The following is a 23,772-nucleotide window of genomic DNA, read 5'->3' as shown; positions in this document are numbered from 1 at the left end:
TTCCACACACTATCCACTTCCAGTGGTTTCAATTCTTCATCCAGTTTTGAAATATTTTTGATGTATTCTCCAATTTCTACACTTTTGTCCAGTATATAGGTGCAACAATGTTGTGCTTTCAGCATTTTGCAGACTCCGCCCTCTTTTGCAAATAATATATCAAGTGCAAGTTGATTTTGTAAAACCATTGATCTAATTGCAACCACTTCTATATTAATCATTAAGAAACCCCCAGCAGTATCAGTTGATAGACGATCAACTACTATGGATAATTCACAAATTCTATGTGAATTCAGAATGACTTCCCCTGAAGGTATCAATGCACTAAATATCTCACCTACTATTTCTGAAAAACGAGCTCTTTTACTACGGATTAGTTCTTTATTGTTTTCATTGCTTCCAGTGATGCTTTTTACGTGGTAGACTTTAGGGAATACTATTCCAAAATACCATCATGCAGGTAGTTTAAAATAAGCTTTATTCCCACACACATAATAAACTCCAGGGAAAACTGGATCTGTTCCCCCTTTTAGTCCCCAACCTCCAATAATTAAAAAGTTATGCTCACATTCACTGAAACCAATAAATGCATTGTTATAGTTAGTTTTTAACCTATGGACGCAGATTTTTCCTTTCTTTTCAAAATCTAGGGACATTGCAGCATGAGTCTTGCCAGGTGTATAGATTCCCTCTTTTTCAGCCCATGATGGGATATGGGTTTTCTGTTCAGAAGTTTTCTTCTGGAAATCTTGTCTCCTTTCTTCAACTAAATTTAAAAATAACTTTTCTTCTTCTTTTAATGAGCAAGTTAAGTTATTCTTGTGTGCCTTCGCTATATCCATTGACTTCATAGTTAGGAAATATTCATCCATAAACAGTGCATCTTTAGTAGAAAGTACTGGATTCATACTCTTTCGAATAGGAATCTCTGAATATATCACATCTACGTTTGAATAATGATATTGTAATCTTCCTGTTCTATACAATAAACTGATTAATATACTACAAGAAATGCCATATGTTAATGGTAAATGATGATAGGTAACGCCCTCTGCTACTGAAGCTGGTAATTTCATACATACATAACAATCACTAATCTCCATGGTGTCTACATACTGAAACAATAACTCTGTGAATACATTTAAAGAAGTGTCATTATCTGTCACAGTGTGATGTAAATCTAAATCATTTGGTGCTTCTAATTCTACTCTATCCCCTTTTATGTTGGATAACTTTTCATTTGTGTTAGTGTTATTTTTCTTTTCTGTTATAATTAAATAAGGAATTGCTATTGTTAATATTAGCCAAACTATCATTACTAATAATATGCTACATATGCAGATTCTACATCACTTCTTTAAACAATTTTGTTTTGGTCTTCCAGCAACTCTATCCTCAGCCATTTCAGTCTATGAAGATTTTCTCTTCTTTTCTTTACTTTGCTTTGCAAATTTTTCTTTTGTTACTTCAAGGAAGTCTCACTTCTCCTTTGTCAATCTGGTCTGCAATTATTTTTTCATCACTTTCTTCATTTAAATCTAGATTCTTAAGTTCTTCAAGAATCACATAGGTCCACTCAGGGCCTTTGAACTTGTTCAAGATTCTTCGTCTTTGGCTTCTTCGTCTGACTTTCTCAATGGACTGTCCAGAATGACTAGTGACTTCATTCACTTGTTCAGGTTCTTCACGTATGGTCTTTAAATGGTATTTTAATCTTTTGACACCACCTGGCCAGTTATCACCCTTTCTGATCTTTTTAGCTTGCACTGTACTTTCACTTTCTTCGTCTCTTTCGAGAACTCTTTTATTTTCGTTAGGTTGTGGCACAATTTGATTATCTACATCATCAGAGTCCCCCTCTATCTGTGCTTGTTCAGGGCATATTATTGTCCTTTCATCTGCCTGAACGCGTTCTTCTTCCTCTATCTAGTCCTGTTCAGGTCTTATTTCAATGTTGTTCTTCTTCTTCCTGAACTTGTTCTTCTTTTCCTAACTGTTCCTGTTCAGGTCTTACTGCACCATTGTTTTCTGCAGCCTGATCATGTTCTTCTATACCTGTCTGTCCCTGCTCGAGTTTGATAAACTTGTTGTCTGTCTGAGTACTGATTTCTCGCCCTGTCTGGTCCTGCTCAGGGTCACCAGCAGTTGTATTCACCTTTTCCTGAGCTTGTTCTTCTACACCTGACTGGTCCTCTCTAGTTTCCTGTCTTTCTAATCTGGCTCTGCTTGAAGTCTTAACAAACACCACAGGTATGTCAACCACTGGTATCCAGTTGCCCTGACTTGTGCTCGGTTGTTCTCTGTTAGCTCCTTCAGAATCTGTTATTCTAGATTCTTCAGCTGTACAACCTTCAGCGGCCTCAACTGCTTGTGTCAGTTGTGGTTCTTGTTCCTCAGGAGCTGGAACCCTTTTGGTATGACTGGCATGTATCCAGTTCAGCAAACCTGCACATTTCACTGCTGTTGTTGTGAACAGTATGACTTGTCTTGGATTATCCCACCTGGGTGCTAGACACGATTCTCGGGTGTGATTCTTCACTACCACCCAGTCTCCGAGATTCAAATCATGCGCTTGATCCGACTGCCTGGCAACTGCGTCTTCTCCAACCTGGTGGGAAGACAGAACGCACTAGGTCAGCCGAACCTTTACAGTAGTCCAATACCAGATCATCAGTTATATTCAACAATTTATGTCCTGGTATAAATGCTTGTCTCATTGATCTTCCCATGAGGATTTCATGGGGACTCAATCCGGTGTTTCTGTCAGGAATACTTCTGAGTCCCATCAGAACAAGAGGTAATACATCTGGCCAACACAGTGATGTGGATGCACAAACCTATGCCAGTCTTGACTTGATTGTGCCATTCATTTGTTCCACCACTCCAGAAGCTTCTGGGCGGTATGCACAGTGCAGTTTTTTGCTCAATTTTAAATGCTTCACAGATTAACCAAATTATTTCATTATTAAAGTGAGATCCTCTCTCTGATTACAAAGTTACTGGGAAACCAAACCGCGGAATCAACTCCCTCAATAGCAGTCTGGCAACTGTTATGCTGTCATTTTTTTAGTAGGATATGGTTCCACCATCGTGAAAACAAACATACTATAACAAGAATGTATTTCAGTCCCCTGCATGGTTGTAATTGTATGAAGTCTACCTGTAACCTTACAAATGGTCCCATAGCTTTTCCAATTTTTCCCCAGCTGACCACTGTTTTTCTGCCTGGATTTATCTGTTGGCAAGCTAAACATCGCTGGCAAAGACTCTCTGCGACTGCCCTAAATCTTGGGTTGTACAAGTCTTGTCTGAAAAGTCTGATTATGGCGTCTCTGCCTATGTGTGTGCCTCCATGATACATTCTAGCCATTTGTGAGAGCAAACAATCTGGCATGACTGGTCTGCCATCTGGATAAATCCACACGACATCTTCTGCTCTCCTTTGACACCCTATTTTTATCCAAACTTCTTTTTCACTCACTTCTACCTCATCCTGCAATTGTCTCACTTCAAGGCTGAAAATAGCATAAGTTGGCAGCTGATTCCACTTGTTTAAATTTTCTTGTTTATTGCTATTTTATTTCTGGCATAGTTTTGAGCAACCTGGTCAGCGTATCCATTACCTGCCATCACACAGTCATTTTCTGACTGATGAGCAGCATATTTGATCACCGCTATTTCTTTTGGCAATTGTATTGCCTCCAATAGTTCCTTTCCAAATTTTCCATTTTTAATAGGGGATCTTGAGGAAGTCATAAAATCCCTCTGCATTCAGAGCTGGCCAAAGTCATGCACAGCCCCGTAACCATACTGGCTATCAGTAAAAATGGTTACTTTCCAATTCTTCCCAATTTTGCACGCTTTAATTAACGCTATCAATTCGGCTATTTGGGCAGACTTGACTCCAGGTAAATGGGATGCTTCAACTATTCCAGATATTGTGCATACAGCATAAGCTACACTTAATCCTCCTTCCTCATGTCTCATACACGAGCCATCTACAAATAGCTTACGCTCAGATTCTTTCAGGGGTTGTTCCTGTATGTCTGGACGGGGTTTAGTGCATAACTCTGTCACATCCAGACTATCATGCTCAACTTCATCTCTCACTTCTTCTCCATGTACATCTGGCAAATAAGTAGCAGGGTTTAACATGGTACACCCAACTACGGTTACATTTTCAGCTCCCAAAATGATTCTTTCATACTTAGTCATTCGACTAGGTGTAAGGTACTGTGTTCGGGATCTAGTCAAAAGAATTTCCACTGAATGCGGAACATATACTTTCACAGGATGTCCCATCAAGATTGACTCACTTTGTTCCAAACTCATGCAAGTAGCAGCTACTGCTTTTAAGCAGCCAGGTAATGCTGACACTACAGGCTCCAAGGTAGCAGACAAGTATGCTACTGGACGTTGGCTCAAACCATGTCTTTGGGTTAAAACTGAAAGTGCACAGCTTTCTCTTTCACAGCAGAATAGCGCAAATTCTTTTGTTTAGTCTGGCATACCTAGGGCCGGGGCTTCACATAAACAATTTCGTAATTTTACAAAGGCCTCCACACTTTCATCACCCCAGACTACTGGGTCCTTTGCTGTTTTCTTTGTCACCTGAATTAATGGCTTTGCTAACAAGGAGAAACCTACAATCCACTGCCTACAGTATTCCACTACACCAAGAAAGATCCTGATCTCTCTCTGAGTTTGTGGCAACTGCATCTGTTTTATTATTTTTATTCTCTCAGGGGTTACTTTTCTCACTCCTCTTTCTATTTGGTGTCCTAAATATTTCAATCCAGTTCGACAAAATTGTAGTTTCTCTGGAGATACCTTAGGTCCACCATCAGCCAAATGATTTAACAATGCAATCGAAACAGTAACACAATCATCTCGTGATCTTGATGCAATAAGCAGGTCGTCTATATGCTGGACAAGAACTGAATTTTTAGGCATAACTAGTATTTCCAAACATTTTTTCAAAATCTGATTAAAAATTGATGGGCTTTCTGTATACCCTTGAGGAACACGATTTCATTCTAAAATACGGTCTTCAAATTTAAAAGAGAAAAGATACTGACTGTCTGGGTGTAAAGTTATGGAGAAAAATGCTTGACATAAATCGATAACTGTAAACCATCCTGCATTCCAGGGTATCTGATACAGAATCACTGCTGGATTTGGAACTACAGGACAGCAAGGTACCACAATCTTATTGATCTTTCTTAAATCTTGCACAATCCGGTATTTTCTGCTAGGTTTCTTAATACCAATTATAGGTGAATTACATGGGCTGCTCATTATTTCTTTCAAAATGCCTTTTTTAATCATTTGATCAATTTCTGACGCAACACCTGCTTTAACTTCAGGGCTCATTTTGTATTGCCTAGTATTGGGGTAAACTGCACCTTCCTTCACAGTCACCTTCGCTTGATCTACATTTACCATCAACCCCACTTCTTTTCCAGTGAAATTCCAAACTTCTGGATTCACAGTCGTTTTTATTTCTTCTGGTAAATCATCTTTTGTCATTAATGAGTACATCTCATCTACCTCTGTGCCTTGTTTTGCCAGCATTATTTTGTAAACACTGTCTTCATCTGGGTCTGAATCGCAACACCATCCGGTATGCAATAAATTGTGCCGTTCATTTTGCACAATAAGTCTCTCCCTAGCAAGTTTACTGGACTAGAGTCGCACACCACAAATTTGTGCATTTCTCTGAAATTGCCAATGCGCACCTCCATTGGTTCTGTAATCGGGGTTTTGATCTGCTTATGTGATACGCCTACAACCTGGATGTTTTCTCCCGAGAGGGGTAGGTATGGGATGTCTGCTGTTCTTACAGTAGAACGGTAGCACCAGTGTCCAACAGAAAAGTGATATCTTTTCCTTCTACCTTCCCATCAATAAATGGACCTGACTGATCTACCGGCAAGGATGCGCCAAGTACGTACTCCTCTTCCTCCCCCCTAAGGCACCGTCATTGTTCGCTTTTGCTGTCGCCACTGTTTTGCAAAAGGAGCTGTGAAGATACAGAATTTTTCTTACCACTTCCTCCTGGGAATCCGGCGTCCACACTGTACTTTGCTCAGTTCACAACATTTTGCATCGGGACAGGTGGCACCTGACTCTGCTGATTAACAACCTGCTGTGGTTAATTCATTATATTATGTTAAACCAGCTTATAAAGCGCACGGTTACCCGGAGTGTCCTGGCGCTGATGGCAAATTCTTCTAAGAGCATGGGTGGGCCAGGAAGATAGGTAGCTGAGGGAAGACCTTATAGATTAAAAAGCCATGTTTTGAGTTGTTTCCTAAAAGCAAGAAGGTTAGTAGAGTTCCTCAGATTCCAAGGCAGAGCATTCCACGCCTTGGCTGCACCTATTATGAAACCTCTTCCCCCCCATGAGGCTTTCTTCATGGGAGGTATATTCACCATTTTAGCTCCTGATGAGCGCAAGATTCTCTTAGGGGCATACCATTTAAACTGGTTAGCCAGGAAGTCAGGCCCCTGACCATGCAGTGCTTTGAAAACCAAGCACAGTGACTTGAATTGCACCCTTTTCCTGATGGGCAGCCAGTGTAGTCTTCGTAATTCTTTGGCTACAGATACAAATTTGGGGATGCCTATCGCCAATCTTGCTGCCGCATTTTGCAGAATCTGCAATCTGTTTAAATGCCGCTCTATGATGTTTAAATAGAGCCCGTTTCAGTAATCCAGCCGCGATAGCACCGTAGAGGATACAACTGTTTGCAGGCTGTCTTCTGGAAAAAACGGTTTGATCTTTTTTATCATCTTGAGGGATTGAAAAGTGGCCGAGGACGTAGCCTTTATCTGATCCTCAAAGTTCAATTTATCATCCATCATTATACCCAGACTCTTTGCCTTTCTTTTGGATATGGGGAGACTGCCCATGTCTGGTGGCCACCAGTCAGTGGTCCAGAAGTTGGCTTTATTACCAAAAATTAGGACCTCTGTTTTGGCTCCGTTCAATTTTAGACAGTTCTGTGACATCCATGATTTGACTGTTGCCATACATTCTTGAAATTTCCTACCCCTGCCCATTTCCTGTCCTGGTAGAAGAGACACCACAATTTGTGTGTCATCTGCGTAGGATGTTAGACTAAAACCATGTGATCTAATCAAAGGAGCCAGGGGTGCCAAATAAATGTTAAAAAGGGTTGGACTGAGGGCCGATCCCTGTGGAACTCCACATGGAAGCATAAAGGCATTAGAATAGAAACTTCCTAAGGACACTATTTGTTTCCTAATTGTTAGGGATGCTTTTAACAGCTTCCAGGCCTTTCCTCTTACCCCTACCTCCGAGAAACGGTCCATCAACAGCTCGTGGTGGACCGTGTCAAAGGCCGCAGACAGATCCAGCATTATGAGGGCTGCCTCACCTCCTTGATCCAGGGCTTTCCTAATTTCTTCCGTCGACTTGATTAAGGCGGTCTCCGTATTATGCCCTGCTCTGAAGCCATATTGTGTAGGGTCCAGTACATTATTTTTAAAAAGAAGTGTGCTCAACTGGGCATTTATTTTATCACTTCATTCTGCGTCTGTGGATTTAAATTTTGATTTGGGGCATTATTATTCTGAATTTTTTTACACTTGTTTTTCCAATGTCCCAATTTTCCGCACCCATGGCAAGGAAATTTCTTCTTTGCTTCTTCTCTGCTGATTCGTCCTCTTGGCTTTCACCCATTCGCTACATTATCATTCTGACCCTGTCCTTTTAATTGGTCATTAGTCTCACTATTTAATTTAAGCTCTTGATGTTCTGCCAATTTCACTTGTGCCCACATTACTATTTCTTCTAACTTTTTTGGTCTATTCTCAATATCATCTCCGCAATACTTAGCATACTTTAGAATTTCATCTATGGGTTTTCCCTGCCAGCACAACATGGGCTGCTGAATCAACTGACAAATCTTTGGTCTTAAACCATACACAAATCAATACACAAAATGACCCATATCTTTATCTCCAATATTATACTGCTTAAACACCTGCAATAGGCGTTCATAATTAGCATATAAAGACTCATTTGATTCTTGGGTTGTCCTATCTATTTTTACCCAATCTGTTTCTTTTGACGGAATCTTCCCTTTCAAGAAAGTAATCACTTGGTGATATTTCTTCAATACCTCATCTGAAGGGGCTCCTGTTTTGAGTCTCTTGCGTACTCTTCACTAGGCCAATCAACTGCGGTTTCACATTCTGTCCATAAATCAGCAGGCACCACTATGTCAAACAGACCATCCAAATCCTTTAACAAAACCTTAGAAACCTTCACAAACCTTTCAGCCTGCTTATACCATTCAACTGTTTTTTTTCTCAACTTGGGAAAATCATTAGTAAATGACAAAATATCTTGTCTACTCCATGGAACATGCACATACCCTCTCCCGGGAACTTCTCTCATTGGGCACAATCTCTCTGTTTTTTCTGACTCTTTTAGTGAATATTCAGATGTGGTCTGATGTGCCTGTGCTTCTTCCTTCTTCTTTGTCCACCTAGTCTTCCCATTTCTGTAAAATGCTAATTAACTCCTTAATCTGCAATTTTCTTCCAGACACATTCATGTTTTCCAAATCCTTGTCAGTAAATTCTGCTCTGTATGGCTTCTGTAGTACTTTCGATCTCCCTATTTCAATCCCCATTTCAGAGGCAAGCTCTGTTAATTTTTCATGAAATATCTTTGCATTCCTAGTTATGCTCCTACATATGAACAACTATTCTTCTTCCCTGTAAGTATTTAGCCTATCTATGCCCACATTTCCAGCTATCATCTCTTCTAATTCCACTTTCAATTTGAAAATGTTTAATATCTTTGGGGTTGAACTTTGTTTTTCTATTCCCTGTGCCCATCTTTCCAAATCCTCTGGAGTCACTGCTGTAGCACTTCTGACTCTGGAGGATGTTACTGATCTTTCTTCTTTTGAACAACTAGGTACAACCTTTCTCGGGGTTTCATTAATCTGTTCTCTTATTGGCAAATCTATTAATGATATTACTGAATCACATTAACTGATTTGGTCTTCAGTTATTAAAATTTCTTTTCGAGGTTTATTCAGAGGAGTTGTTGCAACTGGCTGTTTGGGACAGTTCATTTTATCTCCATACAATGGAACAACAGGACCTATGGTTACTGGTATAGTCAATGCGTCAGGGTGTACATTTGATTGGGTTATTTTCTGTATTCATTCTTCTCTGTTCTTATTTAAAGCATCTCTTTCTTTATCCTGAAGTGCCCTATTAACTGTGGTATCATGTAAAATGTGTGGAACCAAAGGGGTTCTAACAACTGGTGCACTAGGAGTAGTTCTACTCAGTTCTTCCTGATATGGTGGAGAGTTTTTAGTTAAAATGTCCTCCATAAATTTGTCTTCTGATTCTCCAAAACCTGTCATTGTCAAGTTTTTAGTTTTCTCTTTACATTTCCCTCCTGCCTGTTCATCAACTGTTTAAACTGGATATAATCCTTCTGATACCATTGCTTTTTTCCACTGTTTCATTTGACCCTCACGTGACTCACGCAAATACCTAGGAAAATAACCCAGATATCTCCCACTTCTTTTCTTCTCTCTCTCATAAGACTCAGTTTCCCATTCTTCTAGTGCCTCATACTGTGTCATTCTGGGTCTCGGATCTAAATCATTCATCCGTGTTCTCAAATTCTCCAAAATTCTTCCATTAAATGTACCATGTTCTGGAAAAGCCAAAACACCATCGCCTTTCGTGTACTCTATCCAATTTTCCATCCATACACACGTATGATAGCCTCTTTCCATCATCATAAATGAAGCGGGTGTTTTCGGTGGAGGAATAGGAATTCCCTCTCTAGTCAATACTGGCTTGTCTTTCTTAAAGAAATTCTTAAATCTCTTCACAAGTGACATTTTTCTCTTTTCTCCATACATTCTGTACTGTGAATACATAAAACAATAATCTGCAAAACCTCGAGTTTTTTGTCAGATCAACTTTCGCCAATGGCAAATAAGAATCAACCATACAAGTTTTCCACCTAGCAATCCAAAATCAGCTTTTATCCAAACGTCCAATCGGTATTCAGCTCACGCTCGTAATATGTCCAATGTCAGCGCGGCCTTTTTGTGTCGTCAGTATAACTCCTTACAACTGACCCCTCCTTTACAATCTGTGCTTGTCTCACACCTACAATTTCCGCCAATCCCAGCATGGCATGGCACTCTGTGACGTCAGTAGTACTCTTTACAACTGAACCCTCCTTCACAATTTCCTTTTCTTGTCACAAGCCCGCTGCTTCAACCAATCCCAGCGCGGCTCCCAGTGACGTCAGTACAACTCTGCTGACTGGCCCTCCTTTCACAAGGTAATACGAAAACTTATTTTCTTTTAATTTCGTATTTATTTTCTTATTAATAACAACATAAAACATTCGCTACTCTGTCTGTTCCACTAAAACCAAAGGATAGATTATTTCTTTTGCTACGAGTAAAACCTTCCGCTTACTCTTCATATACTGCGAGTAAAACCTTCTGCTTACTCTTCATCCAAGCTTAGAAGAACCTGCTACTTCTTCGGTGTTACCCTTTCTAGGTGATATAACACCAAATTTTCACCCACGAACCCTTTGCTATCAGTCACTCTTGCTTTCACACAGAAAAGAAGTCCCTATTTTAGCACTGGTAGCCCTGCATAGCTTCTCAGTACCTTCTAACAGACGAGTAACCTCACTGCAGTGTGTCTTCTATTTACCACCCGCTATTCAATTTCCCGGGAATTTCCAGACAACATAAAACAAGACATTAATGGATTGGTTAAAACATGAATCAATAATCAATACAATCAATGTTTATCACCAAACTAGTCAATAATAACCATAACTCAGCTACCAGAAAAACTGATCCAGCGGGAAAACAGCCTCATTTACTCTAACACCTCATACTCACCTAGGGCCCATAAAAACACACATTTACACAGGCCAGTTCTATCCGCTGGGGTCAACTTTTATAATTGTTTCTGAGATTTAGTATTCTAGAATGTCTAACCAAATCTTTCACAGATCAAAAAAAAAAGTTCTTTCCTCCGGTCAATGGACCATTAGTTGAACTAGTTGATGGTGAAATGACACCTTCTTATAATGAGAAATAACCACAGACTCGGGAAGATTTTAAATGTTTATCTAAATGAAATTCATGTGAGCCAAAATCAAAGTACAGACAAACTCCGTCACCCATGGAAGAAGGAACGATACAGATAAAATAAGCTTTTCAATGACGGTACTTAGAAAGGAGAGGATAGAGAGAGCAGTACAAATAAACTTTTCAATACCATATAGTTACCTAGAATGGTGTGAGAACCGACCCCTTAGCCAAGGAGTTGGGAAAGGTCCCCAGGAAAGGATAGGTGACAAAGGCTTCAGGATACGGGACAGGATTCAGGACAGGAAAAGGTGACCTCTCCTAGATACGATGCCTGCGTCGCACCCCTCGCTGGTACTATCTTCCTCCTCGATTCTTCCGCGATCTTCTTCTAAGTATTTGGCTTATCTCCCTCCTCGATTCTTCTGCGATCTTCTCTCTAAGTCTGCAATATTTTTCTACTTCAGTATTTGTTTGTTACTCCGGCAGCATCCTGAGCTCTGCAGCATTTCGGTCTCTCCGTTCTAACTAATTAAACTACCTCAATTATACCCTTCTAATGCTATGTACCACCCCTTAATGTTTCAATCTCATTGAACTCCTAATTCTGGTTGGCCAGGCAAAAGGGATGATCATCACACCATGTTAGGCTTTCAAAAATTTCTTTTACTTCATTGTTTAATGTTCCCGCCCCTTAATTTTTATTCACAGACTTTATTTCCCACCCGTATTCACACCTTTATCAAGCTAAAAGTATACATAAAACATTTGTCCAATTCAATGTGCAGGATGTTGAGCAGGTTCCCAGGACATGTTGCAAATGTGTCCTTGGACGGGATTCAAGAATAACACCATGGCTTCTGGCTCCTTCAATTTGCGCATGTGCATGAATCACGTGTTATACAGACTTCGGTCTCTTGGAAAGGCCCGAAAACGAACTAATAAGAAAGTAAAAAACAGAAGCAAATTTATTTCAATTTAAAATGTTTTCACTGTATACCACCTAACTCTACTCTAATCCCATTTACTTATAAATGCTCTCCCCACGTTAGCAATTATTAAAATAGTGTCTTTTAGTTTCAGCAAAGCAGATGCTTAGCATTTGAGTTTCAAGCGGCCATTTTGAAGGTATCTGTGCAAGTGCAGAAATTTCCCTCCAAGCAAAAGCTAGTCATAACTACGTGGACGTATTTGACGCATGCACACTACTATTTCTCGCGTTAGCAGCCATTTTAGATTTCACTCGAGTTACTTGTTAATAAGACACATAAGCAAGCTTCGTCTTACTAAAGTATGGAATGTGGTGCATATTAATTTACATAATACACAATTAATACGGTGTTACGAGTTATATGAGAAGATTGCTTCTGAGCAAGTCTCTTTTATGCGAGTCCTTGCTCTATCACAGGTTATCTTGCTTTTCATTCATACAGGGCCAGGGCGCACTTCACATGTAAGGGCAGTGTAAGTACCTATCAAATTGCTGCCATCATCATGCAGATGCAGCGATTAGGCCCTGAGAGAGGGACCAGCAGGGGAAATTGATAAAACAAAGAAACCCTTTAAACTCTTAGGAGGCCCCCAGGGCCTCGAAACACTGAAGTCTTGAAAGGTGCGAGGCCCCACGGCTGCGAGCAGATGCGGGGCCCTGGGTAGCTGCCCACGCTGCCCATGCCTAACCCCAGCCCTGGATTAGTATATATAACAGAGTGGCAGTAACCACCCTGTAGTTATAGTTATGATTACGAGAGACAGGAATTCCTCAGATTTTTGATTGGTAATAACTTTGCCACCATTTGACAAATCTCTGCGAAACTCTGGTGATTAGCAAAGAGGTTGCAAAGAAAAAAGGGTGGTCCTAAAACACGTTTTTTCACAATTCATTTTCAATAGACGTTTTACTCAGATTTTGCTGCAATGGGAGGATTCATTTGGGATGAAGTGAGCCTTGCTGCATGAGCGCATTGGGAGCAGAACCCGCCGCATGGCTCCCCCTTCATGTGCCCTGTGCAGCACTGGTGATGTAACCCTGGAGGCCTGAGAGGATGGCTAGAGAGGCCCGTGTGTTGCAGCTGCAGGGCTGATGTCCCACTCTGGCCCACCGCACTCACCATATTGACGGCAAGGCCCTGTTCGGATTGGAACCCATACGTGGCACATAGGCGGTATATGGGATGCTGAGTCCACTGTGTCTCCATGGGTGAAGTGAGTGGATGGCGTAATTGAACAGAACTGCACTGTTGGGCAAATCCTTCCCACGACTGGGGCCCACCCATCATTGTCCTGTAAGTAGGCTACAAAGGGTCAGCTGTCACAAAATAGACTACCGCAACTTAACAGTGTGGGGTATGGGGCATAATGACCCTAAGCAAAGCACCCTCTCCTTCCAAGCACCAGCCACCAGTACTGCGACGCAACAGATCAGCATGGCGGAGGGAGGAGTGACGCACGAAACTGAGGTAGCTGTGCCTGACAACTTGCTGTTGGAATTGAGAGCAGGCTTCAGGGCACTGGACACTCGCTTTGATGCCCTCAATAAGAGGTTGGAATCTATGGGGGCCCAGCTGGATCAGCAGGAAGGGTGTCTGACCACAGCAGAGGGTAGAATCTCAGATCTGGAAGATGGCGCTACCCAGACTACCAAGAAATATGAAAGAATGGAGAAGCTCTTCAAAGCTGTAGCCATTAAGAATGAGGATTTGGAGGCACGTGGGCGGAGGAACAACCTTCGCATTATGGGGGTACCCAAGACTACCAACACCGGGCTGCTGGAACGATTTGTGGAAATGCTCCTCACAGATTTATTTGGGGGTGAGTCCTTTACAACTACATTTGTAATTGAACGTGCACATTGTATCCCGGGACCACGACCCAATCCAGGATGCCCACCCAGAACGATCATAGCCCGGTTACTGAACTTTAGAGATAGGGATACCGCCCTACGGATGTCGCGTGAGAATGGCCAACTTGAGTGGCAGGGCTTGACCATATCCATGTACCCGGACTTCACTGTTATGGTACAGGAAGCATGTAGAAAGTACGCAGGGGTAAAGGCGACCCTACGGAAGATGGGGCTACGGTATGGAATGCTATATCCAGCAAGGTTGAAGGTCTACATTGATGGTCGATCCCGAGTCTTTGAATCTCTTCATGATGCCCAAGCGTTCTGCCAGAAATACTTCAATGCTGGGAAGAAGCATGGTACAACGTCGCCCCTGCGGTCATAGGACATACCAGACTCCAGCGCAAGTGCTGATCTTTTCTCTGCCAGTTAACTACATAAAGTTTCCTGTTCAAGAGCAATGGACAGGTGATGATGGGTTTAATACCATTTAAGCTGCACCTCCGAAAACCCGAGCTAGTGGCGAGCTGGGATACCGCCAAGGACAAATACCATGCACGTATGCAGGCACCTAGTGCCAAGATTAGGGGACGTGGCGGGGTGTTGCCACCGCTCAAGTGCGGATGCACCTGTTTAAGTTTTAGCAGGTCTATAGTACAATTTGTTTATGTCTGTATAATCATTCAATCATGGTTATAAGGGATGGGGATTTCCCCCTAGAGTTAGGTAAGGGGGATGGGGGGTGGGAGGGGGGAACTGGGTTGGTAAGCTAAAGTTTGTAGTCTGGTTTTCTTACAGTTGTCATTTACAGTGCAGCACTAATGGTCCAGGTGTCAGTGAGTTGGAAATGCAAGATATAGATCATTGGTAATAAAGTGATGTTAGGGGCCAGTGTGGTACCGATGTCCTAGAATGTCCGGGGCCTAAATAATACCTGTAAGTGTAAGCAGGTGACCAATTACATGCAACACTACCAGGTGGACATTGCCTTTCTACAAGAGACTCATCTCGCAACAAATGCTAAGATGCCGCTGGTATCGAGCTGGGGGAACATACATATTTTGCAGGATATAGTTCCGATGCCAGATGGGTTGCAGTGTTGATACATAAACGGGTGACGTTCCGGGAGGAGGAGGTCTGTCAGGATGTGGGGGGTCGTTATTTATTGGTGAAGGGCTGTTTTGTTTGAGCACAATGTCCTATTTGTTAATATACATGCTCCAAATGTTGATATACCCACATGGAACGCATGGGGCGGACTACATATACATGGGGGACTTTCATTTACTACTTGATCCGGAGTGTGATAACACAGCACACACGATAGCCACGAAACCAAGGACACGGCGGGTGGTGTTGGGCACTATAGAAAAGTTTGGGCTAGTGGATGTATGGAGATACCACTGTGCAGACCTCGAGGGGTATACTCATTACTCTGCACCTCATAATACCTGGACACGCTTGGATTACTTGTGCCTATCCACTGGGGTTGAGGTAATTCAGTTACCGATCTCGTTCGTATTTAGCCACCATGTTGTGTCTTTCTGCCATTTTGTGTTGCCCTCACTCAGGCGGCACGGTGAACGAAGAGTTGTTTTTCCTCATCCTACTGCAACGTGTCAAATAACCTCCTGCCTCTGTTTATAGATGGTGTCAGGGTCCGGCCAACTCCACTAATCCTCGTCTGGCCTGACTGATCCCTGTTCCAACTGTCTATTGGTTCGCACCATTCTTTCCTGACTTTATCTTATCCCCTGGCCTTCGCTATTCTTTACTCGTATTTTCTCATTACACAACTGTCCTCCAGGCCATACAAATGTGTCCTGCCACCTGCAAGTCGACTTATAAACACTACCACTGATTAACTTGTGGGGAAGGGTGACAAACACTGTTGGGAGAGGGGCTTATTTGAGTTACTTAATATCTTGTTTTCACATTCTTCTCATTGGTTGACCCTGTATGCATTGGCAGTGTTCTTTGTGAATATGTATGTTATAAAAGATTGTGCGCCACGAAGTAAAGTGGCAGTCTCCTAAGAACATACCGAGTGTACTTCTGGGACAACTGTACTTAGCTGCAGCTAATAAATCCTATCTTCTACGCCTGACGGAGTGTCCCGTGTCTCTGTTTGACAAAGCAGGTGAACTCAGGAGATTAAGGCATACCCTGCGCCGCCAGGCCCCTAAGGTTCTGGTTCTTCAATTGGCGCCCGAACGTGGGCCGGCTTCAGAGGTAGCAGTTCTTGCCCGAGGATCGTGAGGAGTCCCGCAGGAAAATTCTGGAGGAATCGCGAACCACGTCAAGCGACCCCTGTATGTCGAAGTGGTCCGAAGGTCTTTTGCAGCGCGGTTTCTCCTTTCTGACGGCTGCTGACGACTGCTGCCCTGACTGCCGCCCTGCTTTGGTCCCTTTGATGTTTGGTATCGCGAGACATTAGACGGGCCTCTGTTGGCGTAAGAAGACACTTAGTTAAGTATTGGTGGGTAGCTCCCACTATTTTTGTTTTGATTTGGGTCTTTGATTCGGCTATTGCAAAAGCCGAAGCCGAGGGGTGAGTAAGTTTGTGCTATAGTATTTGATTTAACCCCTTGATGTTTGTGAACAGTCCAGTGAAATAACGATGCCTGGTCTGAGTAAGTTTAGTAAATTCTGTTGCTTTGGTTGTAATAGGGATTCCCGGCTGGAGGACTCTTGTCCGATTCCTCCGGTTGGAACTCCCACCTATGAGCTTTATTCAAAACATGGTGTCGGCCCCATTGCCTTTAATAAGGCATGGATCCGATACACGAAGAACGATGGTGTTCTACAGTGGCCACTAAATGGTAGTTTTGAGCCTGACATATTAGACAATTTGGAAGCGATATTGTTCAAAAGACAAGCCCGGCCGGCAATGTTTGACTCTTTCCGCCTCTGGCGTAATGAAGCCAAACAGAAAGAAATTAAACAGGCAAAACGAGATAAGAAAGCACAAAATATGGCGATTATACAGGCTGCCCAGCAGTTTAAAGATAATGAGATTGATAATGCAAAGGAAAGGTCAGAGAGACAGCATCGTATGGCAATAGATAGATGCTATCCGGTGTTGCCTAATTCCCCTTCTGATAAAAGTAAGGATCTGGAGGAAGACCCTTTGATGTCTCACCTATTGAGATTGCCTCCACCCTATGTACAAGGTGCTAATGCACCCCCGTTGTTACAACCTGTTCAGTTACCTGTTGTCCCCCCACCTGTTCCGGTTCTTCCACATTTGCCCCTTCCGGTATTGCCACTCCCACCTCCTGTGCCACCGATTCCTTTGTCTCCATCTCCTGAACCTCAATCTTCTTTGCCTTCGGCTCCCCTTATAACTGCCAGTTCCTCTCCTGTATCGCCTAATACCTTGTCCCCTGTCCTTATGTCTAATTCTCCTACTGTGCGCAAACGAATATCTGGTTTCTTGTCCCCTTTCTTTGAGACTCTGAACATGTCTCCGGCTTTTTCTCGAAGACAGTCTCGTAGTCAACTTCCAGGTTCTGACGAACGGGTGGTATTGGACTCTCTCGCTCGCAAATGGATCGAGAAGGGTCTCCAGTATAGTGTGAAAGATATCATGATCACCTTTCATCAGTGGGAGGCGCCCACGCAGAGATATGTATTTAATGTTATGTGTGACATTCTCGCTAAAGAATGGGAGGATATGGATTTGGGCTTACTTCCCCAGGGTTTGTTGGATGTTCAGGCTAATTTCGATGAAGGACTCATTGTGGGTTCTAAGGTTGAGGATGCTGTAAGGACACTTGTTACTTTTAGGTCGTTATTTTACTCATGAACTTTTCTTGATTCTGACCCTGCTGTTCGGCAGACATTGAAACATTACCCAATGAGAGAGGTTCCCCCGATATGGAGGGAAGAGGTTGCGCAAGCAGGTAATAATCCAGCTATTCCCGCTCACTTCCAGCGTATATGGGTACATGTGCCCTGGAAGAGATCTGATGTTTTGGCTCTCAAACAATCTTTACCGGATCCCCGTAAAAACCCTGCTGGTTACTATAAAGAATTGTCTCAGACTGTTGATGCCTGTATTATGAACTTAGCGGATATTGACATGCTGATGGGAAATGTAGTCCCACAAGCGTTATGGGCTCGGATTCGTAGAGAGGATCACGCTCAAGAATTGGGTGGTACATGGAATGCTATAACTGCCTCGGATAGAGCACAAGTGGGTGGTGCTAAGCCTGATGTTTTGATCACAGACCTCCCTGGTAGGATTATTACCTTAATGAAAATAATGATGCCCGCCTTACGAGTTAATTGGGATAAATTAGCCGCGTGTAAACAGAAGAAAGATGAGAGTGTCTCCGATTTCTTCACTCGTTTTGAGGAGACGTTTATTGATCACAGTGGTCAGGATATGACTACGGAGGGTGGACAGCGATTATTTGTAGATAAATTTGTATTTAATTTGCTCCCCGAGTTGTCACATAAATTAAAAGACTCTGAAATTTCATGGGCTGTTTCATCTTCGGCTCAGATGTTGGCTACTGCACAATATTACGAAAACAGGGACAAAGAGGAAAAAGACAAGCAAGAGAAGAAGACTAAAGAATTGAAAACGAAGGTTCTTTTGCAACAAGCGTATCCTCCTCGCTCTGCTCCGTGCCAGTTCAGCCTCCCCAGTTTCAGAGGGTATTTCAAAAGCCTGAGCCCTATATTCTGCGGCCTTTGTTAGGTCCTAACTAATGTGCCTATTGTAGGGAGGAAGGTCATTTTAAGGATAGCTGCCCGGTTTTATTACAGCGTAATGGAGGACTATCTACTCCACGAGGTCGTGGTCGTTCCCAGTTAGCGCCCAGGGGTAGAGGTCGAGGTATGTCGCCCCAGACACAGTGTTACCCTCCACCTCCACATTCTATGAACTACTTTGATTAACAAAATACTCAGTCTACACAGTATTACAATGATGATTACCATGTTGAACGTGAGAATGACGGTCTTCACGCTAACTTGGACAGCCATAGACAAAGTAAGGGAGTTGTATCGATTCCAGTAGATCAGAATGCCTTATGTTAATGTCACTACAATGGGTGTTTCAGAGCCATTTCTTTTAGATACTGGTGCGATGAGAAGTTCTATTATTCACTCCAAACTCCCTGGGGCACCTTTGTCTGGCTTAACCAACGTATCGATAGGATTTTCTGGCGCCCCAGTTCATAGCCCGGTCTCTTGTCCTCTGCCTATTTCAATTGGCTCTTATGATTTGGAAGCTCCGCTTCTTCTAACAACTGGTTGCGGCAAAAATCTGTTGGGTTTGGATTTATTGAAAAGACTGCATGCAACAATATATTGTTCTCCTTCTGGTGTGCATCTCGTTTTGGGGCAGAAACTGACTTCTCCAATGTATTTGTCTAAAGATCAATTTCCACCTGAATTGCTCTCTCTTCCTGCGACACTTTGGGCTACGGGTCCAAATGATGTTGGTTGTCTTGAGATCCCACCCTATGTTGTTACCCTCAAACCCAATGCTAAATTGCCACGCAACCCTCAATACAAAATTCCCAATGATGGTGAAAGAGCACTTTTTGCTATTATTTATGATTTGGTTCAGAAGGGTGTGGTCGAGGAGACGAGGGAAAATGTATGCAATAGTCCTGTTCTCCCCGTTCTTAAACGCACTGATCCTTCTCAGCCTCCTGTTTATTGCTTTGTTATTGATCTCCGGGAGGTTAATAAAATTGTTGTACCACAGTTTCCTGTTGTTCCAGATATCACTGCCCCGTTAACTATGATACCTGCCTCGGCAGCTTGGTTTTCTGTTATCGATCTGAAAAATGCTTTCTTCAGCATCCCCATTGCTGAAGAGAGTAGGGACATTTTTGGCTTCTCTTTAGGAGGCCGAAGTTTCCGGTTCAAGTGCGCACCCCAAGGCTATTGCGAAAGTCCCTTCATCTATAGCCAAGCTTTGAAATGCCAGCTTGATGCTTTTCCTTTGCCGCCAGGTGCTACCCTTATTCAGTATGTGGATGATTTATTGATTGCTGCTGATTCAGAGGATATTTGCAAGAACATCACTGTCGCACTATTGCCTCACTTATCTGGCCTTCACCATAAGGTTTCACCTTCTAAATTACAATATGCCCGCCAAGAGGTTACCTATCTAGGTCATCTCTTGTCGAAGGAGGGAAGGCGACTGACCCCAGAACGTATTCAAGCAATTGCACAAATGTCTGTGCCATTCACACAAAGAGAAGTGTGTGCCTTTCTGGGCATTACCTCTTATTGTAGACAGTGGATTCCAATTTTTTCTTTGTTGGCTAAACCTTTGTTGGCACTCACTTTGAAAGACACACCCCAACCCCTTCCTTGGACTGAAGAATGTCAGAAGAGTTTTTCTGATTTACGTACTGCCCTGTGCTCTGCTCCTGTGTTGGGTACTCCGGATTACAGTAAGCCCTTCACGCTCTATGTCCATGAAAGAGAGGGTTGTGCGTTGTCAGTCTTAACACAACGATTTGGAGACAAGCATCGGCCATGTGCCTACTTTTCGGCTACATTAGATCCAGTAGCCAAGGCATTGCCTAGTTGTCTTAAAGCTACAGCAGCAGCAGCAATTTCTATTCGTCAATCTGCTGGAGTGGTGCTTGATAACACTCTTATTGTCATGGTACCACATGCAGTGGATACCTTGCTAAATAGGACAAAACGCAGCATCTTACAAGCGCTCACTTGTCTGGGTATGAACTGACGCTCTTGGCTAGTCATGTGCACATCAAACGATGTAACACTTTAAATCCAGCCACATTGTTACCTCTTCCAGAAGAGAAAAGTATTCAGGAACAACATGATTGTTTTCTCCGTACTGAGGAGGAGACAAAAGATAGGATAGATTTGAAGGATACACCACTAATGGACCCGGATGGGATCCTATGGGTGGATGGTTCTTGTTTTAAACTCCCTAATGGTGAAACAACTTCAGCTTATGCTGTTACCACCTTGCATACAATTGTGGAGACAGCACGCATCAGACATAATTCAGCTCAGGCGGCTGAACTGATAGCTTGACCACAGCGTGTGTGTTATCTAAGGGGAAGAGAGTGAATGTATATACCGACAGCCAGTATGCGTTTGGTGTGGCACATAGCTTTGGACGTTTGTGGAAGGAAAGAGGATTCTTTACCTCCCACGGTACCAAAATACAGCATGGTCAGTTGGTGACTGATCTCCTTGAGTCACTTGCTTTGCCTACCCAGATAGCAATCATAAAGTGTAGTGCGCATAAGAGGATTACTGATGATGTTGGTCGTGGGAATGCTTTTGCGGATGACGTAGCGAAAGAAACAGCCAGAGATGCTATGAGTCGCATGTATGTTGCGGGCCCTGCAAATTGGGTCAAGGAACAAGGAATGTGTGAGGATACAATAGAAAGTGTGAGATCGATTCAAGCAGAGGCTACAGAGAAAGAGTTGAGTAAGTGGAAAGAAAGTACAGAAATGTTAGACGCGATGGGATGTTGGATAGAATTGTCAGAACATCAGTGTTGGCTGTTACCAGATGCCTATGTACTGCCTGTAGTTGCTATGGCGCATGGTCCAGCCCACGTCAGTGCGAAAGGAATATGTAAGCTTCTAGCTCCAGTGTGGCTGAAGGAAGGGATTCCAAAATGTGCAGATAATTTAGTGAAGCATTGTATCGTTTGCTTGATGCATAATCCAGGAAAGGGAACCCAACTCCAGCAGGTCATTTTGCTCCCCCAACATATCCTTTTGAGGTGTTGCAAGTTGATTATATTCACATGGAACGATGCAACAATCTCAAATATGTTTTGGTGGTGGTGTGTGCCTTCTCCAGATGGAAAGAGGCCTACCCCCTGAAAGACAACACTGCTTTGTCCACTGCCAAAGTTCTTCTGAAAGAGTTCTTCCCTAGGTTTGGTTTGCCACGCATTGTCTGGAGTGACAATGGAAGTAAATTTGTGGGCCAAATTATGAAAAAGGTGTGTGCCGGTCTTGGTATCGTCCAGAAATTTCATGCGGCGAACCATCCCCAATCAGCGGGTTTGGTAGAGTGCTATAACGGCACTCTCAAACTTAAGCTTGCAAAGGTACAGGCTAGCACGGGACTTGCCTGGCCCGATGCTTTACCTTTGGCTCTCCTATCCACTAGAACAGCTGTACATTCTCGTTTGGGACTCAGCCCATACGAGGTTGTTTTTGGGCGCCCGGCTAATGTGTGGGGAGTCCCTCGCCCTAAAAAGTATTCTGACATACAGTATCCAATGCTGATTGATTATTTGCATGACCTCACCACTAAATTACGTGTTCTCCACCAACAGGTTCGAGACGCTTTACCAGAGACCTCCACAGACCCGGGTCATTCTATCCAACCGGGAGACTGGGTCTGTGTGAAAATTTTTCAGAGGACAAGAAATTTGGAGCCTCGTTGGAGGGCGCCTCGACAGGTTCTTCTGGTCACGCGCACAGCAGTGAAGGTCGAAGGGAAAAAGAACTGGATCCATGGCGTGCACTGCAAAAAGGTGCCCTTGCCCTTGCCTTTTGACCAGTGGGTCCGTAAGGGTGTAGGTGATTTTGAGGACAAAAGGATCCCTCGGTTTGTACCTTTCAGTAGTGCACACCTAGATGGAGCTCGGTCTGAAAAAGAAGATGACGACGTTTTACAAGAAGCAGTACTGCCACATCTTCGATTGAACACTACTGATCCACAGACACTATTTCAGGACCAAACTGTACTGAACAGAACTCGATATAATTTAAGGCCTTGACTGGTCAAGGACACCTGAAATTTTCATGTCTTTCGTGACACGTATCATCTGTCCAGGTTGCAGGGTCACGGTAGGAGTCTTGGCTCGTGACCTGTATAGTGGCTAGGCCCCCAGGACTTGCAGTGTCATAGGACGGCTAATAATCACAGCCAAGTGAGTAAGGAAGATTGCCGTGAGCAACAATTTTAGAGGATGGATGTCAAATTGGGAAAGAATAATAAGAAAGAAGAGATGAGAAAGAAATATTGTAAATTAGTGTACAGTCAATGCGGCATAACATTGTGTGTTCTTATGTTTTCTAGTATCTTATTGGCTTGTATAGGTTGGATTGTTCATGTTATGCAGCACAAATATGTTCCAACTTCTATTTCCTTGCCTTTTCATTCTACTATCTCCCCACATCAATTATATACGCTTCCCCAACATGAACTAATCAGGAGAACAGAATATTTTAACAATTCATTTGTCCAGTTGTTGCACCAACACCAATTGGTAGTCAACACAACCGACTGTTGGGTGTGTGGACTTATGCCTCATACCACAGAAAAAGGGATGCCATATTTAGCCCTTCCATTTTCCTATGAAGGTTCCGCTTGGGCCTATTTTGTAATGTTTTCAAATGCATATCAGAACCGATTTAGACGTCCAGCTGGTTCATATGGTAGTGGACAAGATTTCAGTCATAGTTCTCTGATAAAAGGAATAGTGGCTATGGCTAGAGTTGTGGAGAATGGTAAGATTCCTGTTGATGAGAAACGGGCATACGATGCTTGGAACGTGACTCGTTACGCCACTAGCCTTACAGATAGGAGTAAACAGGGAAAATCTCCACCAATTTGGACTGTGCCTCATTGAGGTAACTTTTGTTTACAAATAAATGGCCAGACTACTGACACTGGACAAGGAAAGAGTGTTTGTTCCCATATGTACATTCACACATCTCAGAATTCACCACCGTTAGTGCCATCCCAGGGCACGTATTTTGTCTGCCACGATAGAGCGTACACGTGGCTACCGGCGGATTTTTCAGGAACATGCTATATAGC

This window comes from Triturus cristatus, chromosome 2_1 (genome assembly GCF_964204655.1).
Source record: "Triturus cristatus chromosome 2_1, aTriCri1.1, whole genome shotgun sequence".
In the NCBI taxonomy this organism is placed as follows: domain Eukaryota; kingdom Metazoa; phylum Chordata; class Amphibia; order Caudata; family Salamandridae; genus Triturus; species Triturus cristatus.
This window is presented reverse-complemented; position numbering follows the sequence as displayed.